Source organism: Falco punctatus (assembly GCF_963210335.1).
Source record: "Falco punctatus genome assembly, chromosome: 4".
NCBI classification, from domain to species: Eukaryota; Metazoa; Chordata; class Aves; order Falconiformes; family Falconidae; genus Falco; species Falco punctatus.
This window is the reverse complement of record NC_137583.1, coordinates 26950460-26966266: the sequence shown is the minus strand read 5'-3', so window position 1 is coordinate 26966266 and position 15807 is coordinate 26950460. Positions and strand designations below refer to the sequence as shown.

General features: G+C 43.5%; 1 protein-coding gene across 1 annotated transcript in view; it reads right to left on the bottom strand.

Annotated features, from left to right (window-relative positions):
• The window catches only part of LOC308063483 (otoancorin-like), a 65306-nt gene that overhangs the window by 48454 nt on the left and 1045 nt on the right, over positions 1 to 15807 (bottom strand). The window contains exons 2-3 of the mRNA XM_080386527.1: positions 14529 to 14716; positions 3918 to 5457 (exon numbers count right to left, since the gene is read on the bottom strand). The gene's annotated coding sequence lies outside the window, so the exon portion shown is untranslated. The remainder of the gene's footprint in view (positions 1 to 3917; positions 5458 to 14528; positions 14717 to 15807) is intronic.

The window sequence follows — 15807 nt, the reverse complement described above, 5'->3', positions numbered from 1 at the left end:
ATTCCCCTGCACTTCAATTCCAACAAACCCTGGCCAGTTGGTTCATTTTCCCTTAACACAACACCCAGCAGAAAGGACGGGTGCACAGCTAGAGCACCTGCATGGCAACTAAAGAATCTCTGTATCTGATCCAGATCCTCTGTCTGTCAGAGATGGTTATTAGACAACTTGGTTTGTTTTCCATGGGGCACTGAAGGGCTATTTCCATGGAGTGTATCAGAGAAGCCTAAACTGGGGCCTGTCTCACTCTCACCTCAACAAAAGAAGGAGGTCCAAGAGCTATCCAGCTCATCTGGGCCAAGCAAACACCCACAATCTTTCACCAGCCTTTCCAAAATGAATCTTATTCATTAAAACCTAACACTTCTGCTGCAAAGAATCTCTCCTATTTCAAGACTACAAAAACCAGAACAGTCTGTTTCAGCCTCACACCATTGCTCCATCACAAACATTATATATCATAACCTACATCTGCCAGAAGAGAAAGAGTCCTTGTCCTCGAGGACAAGGTGTGCAGCAAAGCTGTGGACACACATGCCAACAATGTCAATCCAAGAAAATACAAATGTACACTTATAATTAATTCTCTCTCTCTGTGTTCTAGATGGTGCTCCTGGAGGAGTTGACTGCCGTCCAGCTTGCCCAGTTAACACTGTCCCAAGACATGCTCAGCTCTGTTGCTAACATTGAACGAATCTTTGACAGGTTAACCAAGCTGCCAGGTCTCCAGGAGCTGGCTGTTTACTGGGATGAGTTTAACTCTGCTTTAGAGGAGGTAACTGCAGACAGCTGGTTAATGGGGCTCTGTGGGAGAGGTCTGTGAGGACAGAAGTCTTCCCATGGTACATGTGCAGTAACCGAGAGTAAAAGGAAGGTGATACAACAGGTTTGCCAGGGAACCTTGCAACAGATTCAAGGCCAAAAAGAGATTATGCCATTGCATTCCTCACATACTTAAGTCTGTGCTTTGGTTTGACAAAACTGCCACCAACCCCTTCCCATCTCAGACTGGCTGAAACACACAGGCCAGATCTCCAGCCTTTGTAAAAGGGTAAGGCTCAAAGAGCCCCCTAAAGCACCATTAATTTACATAATTTTAATTCACAGTTTACAATTTGTCTTTGGCTCAGGCTGTAGTAACTCCTCTCCCACATAGTTCTGACTGTGTACCCAGTGCCAATTACTTCCTGAGGTTCCTTTAATAAGTAATTAGCTAAGGGCCCTTCTTGGCTCCTTGTAAATACAATACCTTTTATCAGGCCAACAGAAGATATACAAAGTCTCAGTCTGCAAGACTCAGAATCTGGAGGTCTCTCCCTCAGGTAAGATCTGATCACAGAGAGAAGACTTCCTACTGGGTTATGGCATCATGACTAACTTGGCTTTTCCCAGGACTATGACAGCTAGCTTTATACCAGAGCAACTGCCTTTAATTCTCCACATTCATCCAGAAGATAAAGCACATGCCTGGAATGATATATAAAGCTAGCCTCTGGCCTGCAAAATTGTAAATGTTACTTCCTCCCCCCCCCCCCCTTAAAATAGCAAAGAATGAAACACTTCAGCATCCACCTGCTCCCACCTTTTTTGATGAGAAAGCAACTCTAGTGTGGAGGCAGAGTCTCACCTGGGCTGTACTCACAGAGCTGCTGGAAGCCCCTCCTGGTGGCAGCAGGAGCTTCAGACACTTTAGCAGCTTTGTCACACCAGCATGGGTCCTTTAGTGCTCCCCTGGGGCCTGGCTTTGCAGGGTGCTCAGCACTCTCTGAGAGGCAACAAAGCTCAACAAGAGCTGAAAGGAAGGGATATCTGAAATCTCTGGTCCTGTTCCAGGCTCTGCAGCAGAGGTGACAGAAAAGACTGTATGCCTGTTTCTCAGGTGTCACAGTTCCTAGCCCAGCATATCCATTTAAGCTGCCATTAATGGCCACTGACAGCCTGCACCAAGACACAAGGTGCAGTAGCCACCAGGTGACAGCTAGAAGAGTAGCAAAGGGCTGAGAGTCAGACCTGTAATTCTCCCTTAAACAATAATGGCATGAAATGAGAAAACGATCTCAACAGTGAAAATAACACACCTGTCAAAGAAAACAGCTGACCAAACCATTTCCTGAGGCTCAGTAGGAACTGAACTATAAAACAGTGCTACATAGCTTCTATTTTTTGCTATAAAATACAGGACTTGTGCTGAGGTGTCAGGGAATATATTTATATCATCGATCAGAAGTAAGTCAGAAAACCTCTTCATTCTTGTGTAAGCAGCGGGAGCTGTACCTGCTTAGCTGCCTCAAATAATTCCCAAATACGGAAGAATGCCATCCCTGAAAACTGAAGGTCTAGAGGAGAACACAAAAGTTTGTTTCTCCTACTGTGCTGCATTAGTTTCAAAACATTTCCCTGCTGCAGAAGATCAAGGTGGGAACATAAACAAAAATCTCTGTTCTTCTACACTGATTTTGCCAGAAATTTTGCATGTAACTTGATGCTTAACAGTAATTCAGTCAGGTCTTGGCTGCACTGTTACAATGCTGTAAAATCCTTACGGATGTTGCACAATTTGCTATTACTGTTGGGTTAGAAATAGAAACTGCACCACCCAGAAATACTCTTCTCAGTTTTCAAATATTGCCCTAGAGCCTTACAGTTGCATTTTGTGTTCCTGCTGCAGCCTTCTGCCAACACCTTCAATATCTCCATGGCGGTGAAGCGCACCATGTTGGCACGAACAGTGGAACAGCTCCGTTCTGCGCTCCCCACCTTCACAGACGACGACTACCAACTCTGGTTTCAGAAGAGGCTCGTGGCTGTTCTGCCAGGCATTCATGCCACCATCCTTCAGGGCATCCCCAACACGATGTCCTGCAGTTCCTACAAGTCTCTGTGAGTCATGGTTGCCCTGCCTGAGGCTGTTTCGTATTACTTGAGATTTAAACTATTTAGTAAAAGAATAATTCGGTGCAGTGAATTAACTGCAAAAGGAGGGAACATGCTGCCATGCTTACCGAAAAAGGCCAGAAGAGTTACTCTCACTTTTCTCATTTAGTCTTGTATGTTTTGGCAGGTCACTTTATTTGGCTTTTATTTACTTTATGTATCAGCCCACAAGCTCCTGAATTCAGGTATTAATTGGACTTCAAACATTTTCTAGGGACAAGATATTTAGAAGACCCCAATTTGGACTCACTTTGCCTCCACTAAAACCAATGACAAACTCCCCAGGCAACAATGAAGCCAGGCTTTCAATACTTCACATTGATTCTTCCAATACATTTATTTTCAGGGCAGCCAGAGAGAACAACCCCAAAATATTTCATGAGAACTACTCAGCAAATGGGGTTGGCTCCCAAAAGTCCTTCACTTATACCAGGTTACTTTCTTCTACAGGATTACTGGAATCAATACAGTCTTCTCTGAAATCCCTTCAGCTGGCAAAATGGACATATATAACTACATTGTGGCATTCCTCACCCAGAAGTCCGAGCTCACTGGTAATATCTATCAGTTCAGCTAATTCTCTGTGAGCCCTGTCACCTTCTGCAAGTTGTGGGACAGAGCTAATTTCTTTCTTTGCTCAATACCTTCTGAACTGCTTGATTAAGGAACAGGTGTCTCTTCTCAGAACTCACTCCTGCCCACAGTATGAAAATAAAAGAAGGCAGAGCATGTCACTGGAGGACTGATGCATAAGCCATCAAAATCAGGGACTTCAAGCCTTTCTTTTCCTTCAAGGTGCTCCAGCAATCCTGGGTACTGATGTGTACTTGAATCCACTCTCCCATGTTACCTGTTTTTCTGTGCCCTCACCATAGGTCCTGCCTGCTCCACCCAAGCCACAACCAGAGACTGGGTATTACAGTTCTTTGGAAAATTCTGCACAGAAGCACCTTACACTCAATTGGTTTCACTCTACCACCAACCTTTTGATGCGGTAAGTCTGTATATATCCAGGCTGCCTTTGCACTCAAGAGAGGATGTGCCAGAAAAGATGGACGTTAAATTGCCCAGGTATGGGGTAACAGAATTCATCTCCTCTCTCCTCCTCCAGTATGCAATTTTGGACCTCCTCACTCCCACTCAGATTGGTGACATGATGGTATACTCAGACACACTGACCCGTATGGATGCAGCAGTCCAGCTTGTCCAGTTCTTCCAGCAAAGTGAAGCTGAGGATGTTCAGAGGATTCTGACACAGTTCGCCAAGGCTGCAACCACGGTAAACACTACCCATGTTCTCTGCAATCTCCACCTCCCCTGCAGATACCTGCCATCTTAAGTTGTTAGGTGAAAAAAAGGCTTTGCAAATACCATGATTTTGAAAGTACACTGTTGCAACAGTAACCTTCAAACATCTGTACACATCAGGTCCTTTCAGTGACACAGACTGCACTCTTCAGAGTATTGTTCACTTCCATTTTGAATTCACTAAAATTCTGGCCTAGAAAACCACTTAAAGAGCCCCCTCCCCAACTGTAGCATTGCAGTTCTGGTTGCCCTAACAGCAATGTGTTCATCACATAATTTTGTTCCAGCGTAAGATCACAGTCCTGCCAAATGATGAGATTGCTCAGCTGCTCCTACTGCAATACCTGACCAGCATGTCCGAGCAAATGAAGACATACACTGCCGCTGACTGGAACATCACATTCCAAAATGGGTTGCACTTCCTGAGTCCTGTCATCAATGAATCCACCCTCGCCCTTGTTGTGCCACAGGATTATGACTCCTTCGTTGCTGTGTAAGTCTTCTGGGCTTCACTAGGATCTCTCTTCAGCCAGTAAACAGGGCAACACTGTTCTTCATGGAGTCAGGTTGAAATGTGAGACAGCTGATGTGCTGTCAGCCTGGATGGCTCTGTCCGAGTCTGTCACAGCTCTTTTCTCAGAAGTTTGAGGGGAAGTTAGAGCTGGGCCATATCAAATCTAGGCCTTGGTCCACAGATGCTATTTGTACAATAAGGATGGAGTATTAAGTCCCTTAGCAGAAATTTCCAGAAGGAATGGGCCCCAGTATTTTGGAGAAGAGACTGGTTGTCCTGTCCAAGGCTCTAATTAGACAAAGTTACAAAGACTCTGTCACCATATGTATTTCACCTGGGTCCTTTTTCTTGTTCATCCAGTGTTACTGCGCTTGATAACACTTACGAATACATGACTGAGTCCTCTAGAAGAGACGTAGCACTCTGGATTGCACAGAACCTTCTGAACTTGAAAGGTAATATTGGGAATCGCACACCCCAGCTGGCTCTGCTAACAGATTCTTCCAGGAAAACAAGGGCTCAGCTGACAGACTTCTTCCAGGATGCATTCAACCACAGCAATATTGGCTTGTATAAAAAGGCAAGCATTAGTGCACTACCAAGGCTGTCCAAGTGGGAAAATGCTGTCTTTCCAATGTTCCCCTCACACCAGGATGCTTTGTTGGTCTCTGGTGACTGTCGCAAGATTATGATGTATATTCCTGGAAACTGAAAAAAGAAGGATTAAGGGACATCTCTGGCATCTTGACCTGATCTGAGTATCCTCATTTGTCTTTCTTCTCTTTCTCTCTCTTGGTATTTATTACATTGATTTTACCTTCTCAAGGTACAAAATCTCATTTCCCTTTGAAAAAAACACAAATTCCACCTAGTTCAGCACCCTGTATCCAGCACTAGTCAGAAGTGGATGTCCGAGAAGGAGTAAAGGAACCCAACCAGCATAATCTGGTATTTCCCTTTTACTTTTCACTGTTTTCCAAGTGATCTGTGGCTCAGACTTTCTTAAGCTACAAGTGACACTACAATGTATCAGTAACTCTATGCAGCTATTCTTTCAGTCAATTGGGATCTGTTTTCCACTTTTCTGCAATAAACATACTGTTTGAGAAGCAGGACGTACTGTGGTGGGTAATTTCCTGAGAGTCACTGCATCTTTCTCCTACTTAGGTGGTCCAACCGAGTCCACTACCGCATGGATACAAGTCAATTGGAAAACCTTCTTCCACAATATAGCCCTCCAGGAAGTCATAGCGACCAACAACAACTTTGACCCTGTACGTATGATCTCTACACCAATTGCATACGGGTAACTAGGGCTTTTAGAGACCCCTAAAAGATTTAATTTCAAGATTTGTAATGGAATATATTCCCACTTCTCCTCAGCAACTCTAAAACCAGAAATAGTATGTTTTCAACTAGCTGGACTTTCAAAGAAGCTTCTATTTGGAACAGGCACCCTCAGACAGTCAAAACAAAAATATGTCAGCTTTTTGAATCTCCTCCCTATGCTGAAATAGCTTTGCCTGGGATGTGAAAAATAACTTCAGGATATAAGCAAACCTCTACAAACCATGAGACTAATACACACATTTAGCAAAAAGAAAAGTGTGAAAACTGTGAAAAAAATATTTCAGCTAGTTCTAGCGAAGAGGGGATAAGCTCATCTTCAGTGGCTGACATTAGCATTTCCTAGGCCAAAATTCTGGATGTCCTGAGTATCGAGCAGCTGGTGGAATACAGCCTGACTTCTGATGTGCTGGTCAACGTGACCGCAATGCAAGATGTCCTGAATGCCCTGAGGGGTGAAAATCCCCAAATCTTAGAGCCTAAAATGAGTGAATTCTTGATGAAGTTCAATCTGGCTCTGACACAGGTACTGTAACTTTCTTTATAACCATTCTTCCCTTTAAAAAGGCAGGGATTCTCAGGCACTTCACGTGTAAGAAAGTCCTGCATCATGGTGCCAGGGAAAACAAGGAAGCTGATGAAAGGGAGTCATGATACTCCTTCACCATGCCACTGCCAAACAGCTCCCAGGTAACAGACATTTCCACTCTCCACAGGAAGGCATTGTGGACATAAGAAATGATGAAGTAAGGACGGAAATGCTGACAACGCTCTTCACAGACCTTTCCAAGTACTTTTATAAATTTGCTGATATTGACTATGAATTCTGGTTCCTGGAGAACCTAAGATTTCTCTTGCCCAGTATAAACACTGATCTGCTCAAGTTAATCCCAGGAGACCTCAGCTTCCCAGCCTACACAGCCATGTGAGTATCATGTGCTGCGGAGCGCTGCCTGCCAGACTTGTACTGCAGGAAAGCAGTGCACATTTTAGGAACTTCTTTCCCAGCATAAGTATGTGCTAGTAATTCACGTAGATTTAAAAAAAAAAGTCTCAATTTGATTTTTGCAGTAAAGGAGACTCAGATAGCTTTTTTCACACATATATGTACTGTATTGTGCTCTACTTAGGTCTCTTCACATACCCTCCAACCCCTTTTGTTCCCTGCTGCGGGACAGCATACTCTGAATGAGGCAGGTGGATGCCAGCTCTCCCCATGGCTTACAAAGCCTGTACCTTTTGCGCTTCTTGTTATTACCATTGTTCCTGTAATGTATTACAGTTGAGGCAAGATGTACACTACACATTGTCATAAATAATGTTATTATTTACTTATTACAAGCCTCTACAATCTCAGGCTGATGAGATCTCATTTCTTGACTCTTGCAGAGTGCAAGGCTTAGATAAAGTCTTTCCAGAGCTTCCACAAAACACATCCCATGCGATCTACCTCTTCATCAAAAGGATCCTGGAATCTCAACTTAGTTTTTCAGGTACTGGTCTGCTTTCAGGGTTGCTTCACCACATAGTTGAATTGTAGCTATTTGTCACCTATGTGCTAAAATTTCTGCCATCTGCCTGTCCCTCCTTGGGTCAGAGAGGAATTCACTCGCAGGAGTAAGTACAACATGGGGAGGTTGCCCAGCAGCCCTTTGGTCATTGGGCTTCCCAAAGCAGAGTACTGGCTTTCCTCTGAAACATCAAGTATTGCTTGCAGCTTATAATCAAGGAACCAAAACACTTGGGCACCTGTTCTCTTCCATGATGCCTCAGCACCACAGCTCTCCCAGTAACACTCTACCAGGCATACCCCAGTAGCTGCCAGAACCACATAGCAAACAGCAGCTCACTGTGCCCAAACCAGCCCCACAGCCACCGGGGACCTCTAGCCCTGCCTGGTACCCACAGCTCTCCAAAGCCCTCTGCATGCCGAACCCCCCATGCTCTGCAGCTGCTCAGGACTGAGGGAGAGCCACGTTGTGGAGTGCTGACAAGGAAAGATCAGTTACAACAGTATGCTGACAGACTTGTACTTTCTCAGAAAAGGTGTTTCCTGGCACATATGACAGCAGCCGAAGTTTTCTGGAACTTATCTTCTACAGATTTTCACATTTTGCTCCTTACAGTGACCTCACAGACTTCTACAAGGCCTTTAATGGGGTAAGGACATGCATAGTTCTGACAGCACAAAATTTATAAACAGTTCATGGAAAATTTGGGATTGTCTTTCATTCCCTGTTATGACTTCAGTGAGTAAGAAACATTTTTTAGTATCACCTTCAGACATAACCCTACAGTTCATAATCCTCTTAACCTTGTTGCTGCCAACATTGACACTCCAAGACTAGAAATCAAGACAAACCCACAACTATTTAGGAATCTCACAAAGAGACTTTTCTTACAAGCTTTCCACACTCAGACAGCTCTGTAAAAGGGATAAAAAGTTCTGAATGTTTTTCACAAGCTGAACTTCCAGGAGGTATTATCCTCTTCCATAACCACCTCCAAGGGAAGAGCCTCGCCAAAGAAATCAGTATTTCCTCCAGACTTTTAGCATTAAATGCAGTTCATGATTCTTCCATGAATTTTACAGAAGTGTAACAACCAAGTAGGGACACATCTTAGCCTAACACTTTCCACTCTTCTGCAGAACTCATTGCCATACAGGTTTTTAATACTGCAGTAGAGGAAGTCATGTGATTAGAGAACAGAATGGCTGTTACATTAGTTAGCTAGAGCAGCTGATGATTAGCATTACCCTCAGTCTTCTGTGTTAGGACATAATACCGTTTTTAACCACCCCAGCTAGGAAAAGCTCTCACTTGGTGCTGCGTAGCATGGTAGAGACATTTGGGTGGCTTTAGGGCTTTGATGAATTCAGTCAGAAACATAAACAATGAACTATGTACATGGCTGAGAACTAACCAGGGGACAAGCAAACAGCTTTTTAAGTCTGTATTCTTTCTGCTGTGTTTTCCTCATTAGTATGAAGTTCTTGACATTCTGTCTGCCAGACAAATAGGCGAGATGACAGTTCTCACAAATGCTTTTAAGAGGGAACGCCTTACTGTCCAGATTTTGCTGGAGATGGAGAAACGCTCCTTTGAGGAGCTGACTGAATTCATAAAGGAGCTGAACGCTGCAGCAGAAGAGGTATAGTAAAAGCTCCCACCCCAGAGAACAGCATCCTGTTACAAGTCTGAGAAATACTAAAATGCCACAGAGACAAACTCTTTCCTACAGTAATGTAAGCCCTGGGCTCTAGACCACTAGGTTAGAGCTCACATGTCTGGGTTTCCCAGAGGAGTATCCAGAAAAAATAATTATTCTTATGCATGTTATGAGTTACACTGCAGATACCTTACTCATTTAAAAAGGTTATTTATTTTCTTTCACAATGTTTATTTAGTTACTTCAACTCAGAACTCATCCCTTAGGCACGAGGAATAACAATCTTCATTAGCTAAGGCTGTGATCAAATGGCTTTTCTACTTGAAAATGCAGAGCACATCTATTTCATTAATTTGCTACAATAATAATCTCATTCAGTTCCAAAATTCATTACTCCAGCATTACGCTGCATTGTGCTACTACACATCCATGCTGAAACACTGGTGGCTTTCCTGAAAACTGCAGACCCCATGACAGGGAGGAGAGGAAACCTCTCTTGCCACCAGGCAGCTTACCTGTGGAAAGCAGTAATTGCTAAAATCAATTTTTGTGTGCTGGTTTTGTTTCCAGACGGATCTCACTGTCCTTCCTGACCCCTGGATTCGTGAGCTGCTCTTCGATTTCCTTTTTAAATCTTTACCGCTCAGCACCTTTACAGCCAACGAATATGCCTTCTGGTTTGGTTCGGAGCTGCAGCTATTCCTGCCAGCTATGAATGCCAACTACCTGCAGCTCCTGCCTCTGGGTATTGACTGCCAGTCTCATCAAAACCTGTGAGTCATGAGCAGCCAGCTTCCCTGAGGGTGGTACCTTGTCAAACCAACAGCATCACTTTCCCCAGAGTATCTGACATCTTACTGCTGTTAGTGTACTGAGCTTCACAACAGTTTTGCATCAGCCAAAATCATTCGTCAGATAAAATGCCTGTCTGCACCTTCATTTCATTTTTCAAGGCTTTATGAAGGGAACAAGGAGGAAAAGGAACAGTTTGATTTAAACCAAATTAAATATTTCAGGTTTACTGACACTAGAGTACTCTCAGCTCATGTTTCCTATGGACTCAAATTTTTCCTCCAAAGGAAAACTGCTCTCTGCAGATGTTTGACCCATAACCTACTTCTGCTCTTGTGTTGATACAGTGTGCAAGCAATGGACAGAGTGTATGAGCATTACACAGACGAGCAGAGACTTTCCATCCATCACAGAATACACAGCTTTCTGGAAAGGTACCACACCACTCAAGGTAAATGCACACTAATGACTCAAGAGCTTTTCTTTTTTCTGCCATTGTAAAATTTAATCTTTGTGCTTGGCAAATACTTCCTGGGTTGAAATCTTCTAACCTAAAACCTATACACAAGCAGAGCACTTTAACTGCAAAAAGGGAGTTATGTAGACCCTCTGTGAAGTCCACTAGGATCTTGCTATTGCTATTAATTTTACACATTAAATTCCTAGACGCTACAGTGATGGACAGTGGTATAAGAGTTCTAACACAAATTAGACAGACAAGAAGATGCTTTCTGAATCTGCTCTGCTTGCTGCCCTCACTCTAACATCCTGTTGAACCCAGCTGAGGTGGATCTGATGTTCCTCCCATCCCTGTCACTAGGCAGGCTTTGTTGTCAGGCTAACCAACAGCTGAGGAAAGTGCTGACTGTTTACTGACTGTGGGCTCTTCTGCATTTCAGGTGTCACCTGTTCCCCGAATGCAAACAGCAGTACATGGTTAGCTGCCAACTACGGCTATTTCAGTGCCCATGCCACTCTGCATGAGTTCTCTTCACTCAATCCAAATTTCAGTGGGGTAGGTCACATACTGAAGCTTGCTGTATTTGAGTATTGTTGGCTCCTTCCTACATAAACTTAGCTGATCCATAACTTCTTGCCACAATGTTGACAGTGAACCTGTTTATGAATATACAGTTTCTGTGTTCCTTTTCAGATGTCAGCTCTGGAAAAGCTGTCACCAGCTCAGCTGGCACAACTAACACTGGAAACAGGGGCTCTGGCTGATGAAACAAGTGTGATCACCATCATGGACAACCTACGTACACCATCAGATCTTGCTAAGTTCTTTGCCACGCTGAATGACATGGCATCGGTAACTTCCCTTATTGTACCTCAAAGCTCCTCCATCCAAACACTGCAGCTACTTGAATCAATGCCCACTGATGTCTGATACTCAAACCCCAGCCTTGACCGAAGAAAAGAAGGGCTTGTCCTATAGCCTCGCTGTCATCACAGGGAAACCTTCTTGAGACAAGGCCACAGGTCAAACCCTTGGATAGCTGTTCCTTAAAGGCCTGAGGCTGTAGCAATCTGTTTTTCTGTCTAGATACCTAGTTATTCTTCCCCTAAGGGGCTACACAGAGCCGTAGCAGGATGTGATGGGAAGAGATGTGAGCAGAGCTCAGGGAAAACAGACCCATTCAAGAACAAGCACTTTCCAAGAGCGCCCTCCTTGGGTCCTTCTCTTGATGCTACAACCCAGTCACCTTTATTCTGACTTCCCAAGCACGAAGAGAGAGATATGAAATAATCCTGAACAATATCTCAAATTGCAGAAGGTTTAGCACGATAAATTACATGTCAACTATGCTGAAAGGTGTTGTGTGATTGCAGGTGGAGCTTCAGAACAGCGACCTTGCCCATCTCCTACTAAGCAGTGCCTTGCATGGAATAGCTCCTAGTTTTCACAAAATGAAAGCTACTGGCTTTGCTGACTGGTTTCAAGACACTCTACAAAACGTGTTGCATGCGGTGAATGAGATGATTGTTCCAGAGATACCTGTCAATATTTCATGTGACTCTTATCAGCAAATGTGAGTCACCCATTCCATACATATCTATCTTAACTGAGCAGTTCTATTTACTTATGCTGTATATGGCTTTCTGGTGATACGTTCGCATACTCTTAAAGCGGAATGTGATGCTCCTGCTGGAAAGCAGAAGTAACCGCAGTAAAACACTCAGCGTTTTCAGGCTTGCATGGAAAATAACTAAAAACTTGCTGAGTTTCAGTGTAAGAGCACCCTTAGCAATTCTGTGACCTTTATCTTAAAACAATTGCACCAAGTAGGGACCATACTTTTAAAAAAAAACACAAACAATGGCCTTATCACATAGTAGGATATGTTCAGACTGATCTGAAGATACTTTGCAGTTACTTCTTAAGAACCTCTCTGATAAGGTCTTGCAATAGTTAATTAATAATAATTAATAATGATGAAAGCTGTTGACATTTTTCTAATGAAAAAGTTTTTGTTATTGGAAAATTCTGATTTGATTAAATCAAAATACTTCCATGACCATCCCAGCATTCCCTCCTGCAGGTTGAAGGGTTTCAACAAAATCTATGCTGTCATCCCAGCAGAAAACATTCCCCATATTTTTGGATTCTGTAAAACCTTCTTGACATCAAAAGTGAAATCAGGTAATGGAATAAAAAGTCTTAATTTGGGAATGTCTTTTGAGAGCTTTCCAGCACACTCTCAGCTTGAGAAGCGGCAGAAATTCCTGTAGTAGTGTCTGATATGCTCCTAATGGCAAGAAAAGGAAAGAAAGCAGATACTTATATTGTTGCTCCAAGACTCTGGCCTTCCTCTTACTGACAGGATTCTCACAACTCCCCTATTTTGGATAGCTCACTAGTAAGTTTAACCATTGCCAGCCACAACACTGGATGCTCAACATTGTTAAACAAGCCCAAATTTAGACAACAGCACAAAAAAATGTTATTAGTTAATAATGAAGACTCTAATAATGAATGATCTCTCTCACACCAATGTGAATTCAAAGTATTCTGCTGTCCGCAAGGGCTTACTGGGAACTTGCAAGATTGACTAGGGTTTCCAGTCAGAAGGTCAGAGACGAACATATAGTCCCCAGCATTCCCAGTGTCATTATTTTTCCAGGTGTTGCATGCGACAGTGCAACCCAAAGTACTCAGAAGTGGTTGGAAGTAAACCTTGGAAATTTTAGCAAATATGCTGAGTATCAAGACTTAGTCACTTGGAACAAGCACTTTGTGGGAGTAAGTATTTTTAATATATTTTTTCACTAGCATTCACATGGCGGTGTTCCACCATGAAACATTACTTTGCCAACATTTGCAATGCCTTTATGCGCTATGCAGCATGGGAGGTGATGGATCACTGCCCTTAAAAAATATTCTGGCATTAGTGGTCAATTATCACAAACATTTTTACTGCTTTTCACTGGCTAGTGGCACTTGCAGAGCTACAGTAGTATTCAGAAATGAAATAGTACACATCCTGATGGAAAAAGGACTTTACAAGTCCTGTGGATATTCCAGCCTTGCAGATTTGTCTTGAGTCTTCTTGAAAGCAGTAGCTTTTACAAATCACTCACATGCTTAAAAAGTTTGTCATCTGCTTTGTGTCCCTTTGCACAGATGGATGTCTTGGACAAATTATCCCCACGACAACTAGCATCCCTGACACTTTCATCTGATGCCATTAATGAAGAAGGGGAGATGTGTCAGATCCTTGCAAAACTACACAACAAACCATCAGAGGAAATCTATCAGTATTTAGACCAGTTCAACAGAGAGGCAGCCCAGGTAGGGTATTAACACTGCAAGCCCAGCATAAACCCAGTGCAGCATGGACTTCAGCTATCCAGAATCTGAAAGACACCATCAAAGATGGTTTCTGAGCCTTTATCTCGAAGTATGAAGAATTGCAACAAAGCACATCACATACCACCTCTCATCATGGGTGTTTGGCCCAAAGTGTTCAAACACCAGTGCCCGAGGCTTAATGGCTGGCTGATACTCAAGCGCATGCTCACGGCAACGCTGCGGTTGTACCAAGCATAGCTACTGAACCTCGTGATCTGCACTCTGTGGAGGAGGCTGATCCTTGTAGCCACTCCTCACCTGAGACATGCACCTCCCTGTCCTTGAGTAGTCACAAGCATGCAGACAGTGCCTTCAGTGACCCTGCAGTGGCGGTGGTGTTCCTGCCTCACTCAGGGACACCTGCTGAGACTGACAGCTACCCCTTGGTGTTGGCTGCCTACATGGCAGGTTCACAGGATATCCCTAAGATGCATCTTCCCTTCAATGGGACTCACTCTGGGTCTTTTTCTACAATGCCTAGTCCCTGTGGCTTTGCACTAGGGTCCCTAAAAAATTAAAAATCCTGCCTTCTCACTGATGTTCATTACCTCTCTTTCAGCTGGCAATAACCACTATAAAGAACAATAATGTGAGGAAAAAGATGCTCACCCAGTTCGCAGGAGACATCAAGGCAGAATTTCCAGCTTTCAGCCCTGCTGAATGGACTCGTTTCCTTGCAAGACTCACTCTGCTACTGCCAAGTGCGGACAAGGAGGACACCAAACTCCTCCTGTCCCACATTTCTGGTTGTGACAGTTTCAGAGCTCTGTAAGTACACCAGGGAAGCATCCTCTTTACTGTGTGCAAAACAAAAAAAAAGGAGGTTGTCAGGAAAGAGCAAAGAATTGTCAGGGCAGCACTGTGCTAAAGAACGTATGTGCAAGAGAGTATCATTCACAAAAATGCTCCATCAAGTAAATAAAACAGCCAGGGTCAGATCTTTGTTCCTTTAAGTAAAACTATGCAAAAGCAAATAAACCCATTTTCTAATATAGTACAAAGTCATTTGTAATTTCTATCAAATAGATTTTACCTGTTTGTAAAATAGTGCAACTAGGAGCAGTAAGATGAAAAAATATCAGGAAGAGGAAATATCACTGTTAATGAAATATGTTAAGCTGAGAAATAAACTCCAAAGGGCAGCACTGGAGGGAAACTGCACAGACAGTCACGTCTGGGCCACGCAAAGCAGGGAAGACCACACTGCCAACAACAGTCCTGCTTTGACCCAGGAAAAACACAGGAAAACAAACAGCAGGGCTGGGCTCAGAACAGACATTTCCAGTCTGGTCCTGTATTTCCCTTTTCTGGCACAACTTTATTCTCATGGGCTGGCATGACACAGCTCTGCTTTTTGCATCTGTACAGGACTTCTGTATCTATAGCAAGTGCTTCAGATCTAGCAGTTTATATTGACTCTTCAGAAAGCACTCTGAAATTAATTTGGCAATACAGGGAGTGAGGCTAATTACCCATTTCACGAGCTTTTCGTGGGGGTTAAGATCCATGAAGTACGCAAAGAGATCACTAGGGGAGGCTGTACTATCAGAGTCTCTAAGGACTTCCGACAACAACCTAGATAAATATCTGCACGGAGCTAATCCTGCCCTGGGGCACACATCTCTCAAAGACCCTTGGCAGCCCAGTCTTTCACATACAGAGCACAGCCAGCAAGAAACAAAGCAACGTGCCATTTCATAACAACTAAGCTTTCTCTTCCTCTTCCTTTCATTTTGTAAAACTGTTTACTCTGGAGTCACATCTCTGGCATCTATAGCAACATGGCACTAGCTAGAAAGCAAGAATTAAATCTTTCCCATGTGATTTCCCTCCACAGTGTGTCCTTCTTGAGCCAGGCATACCCATCCCTGTTGCCCATGAATCAGCA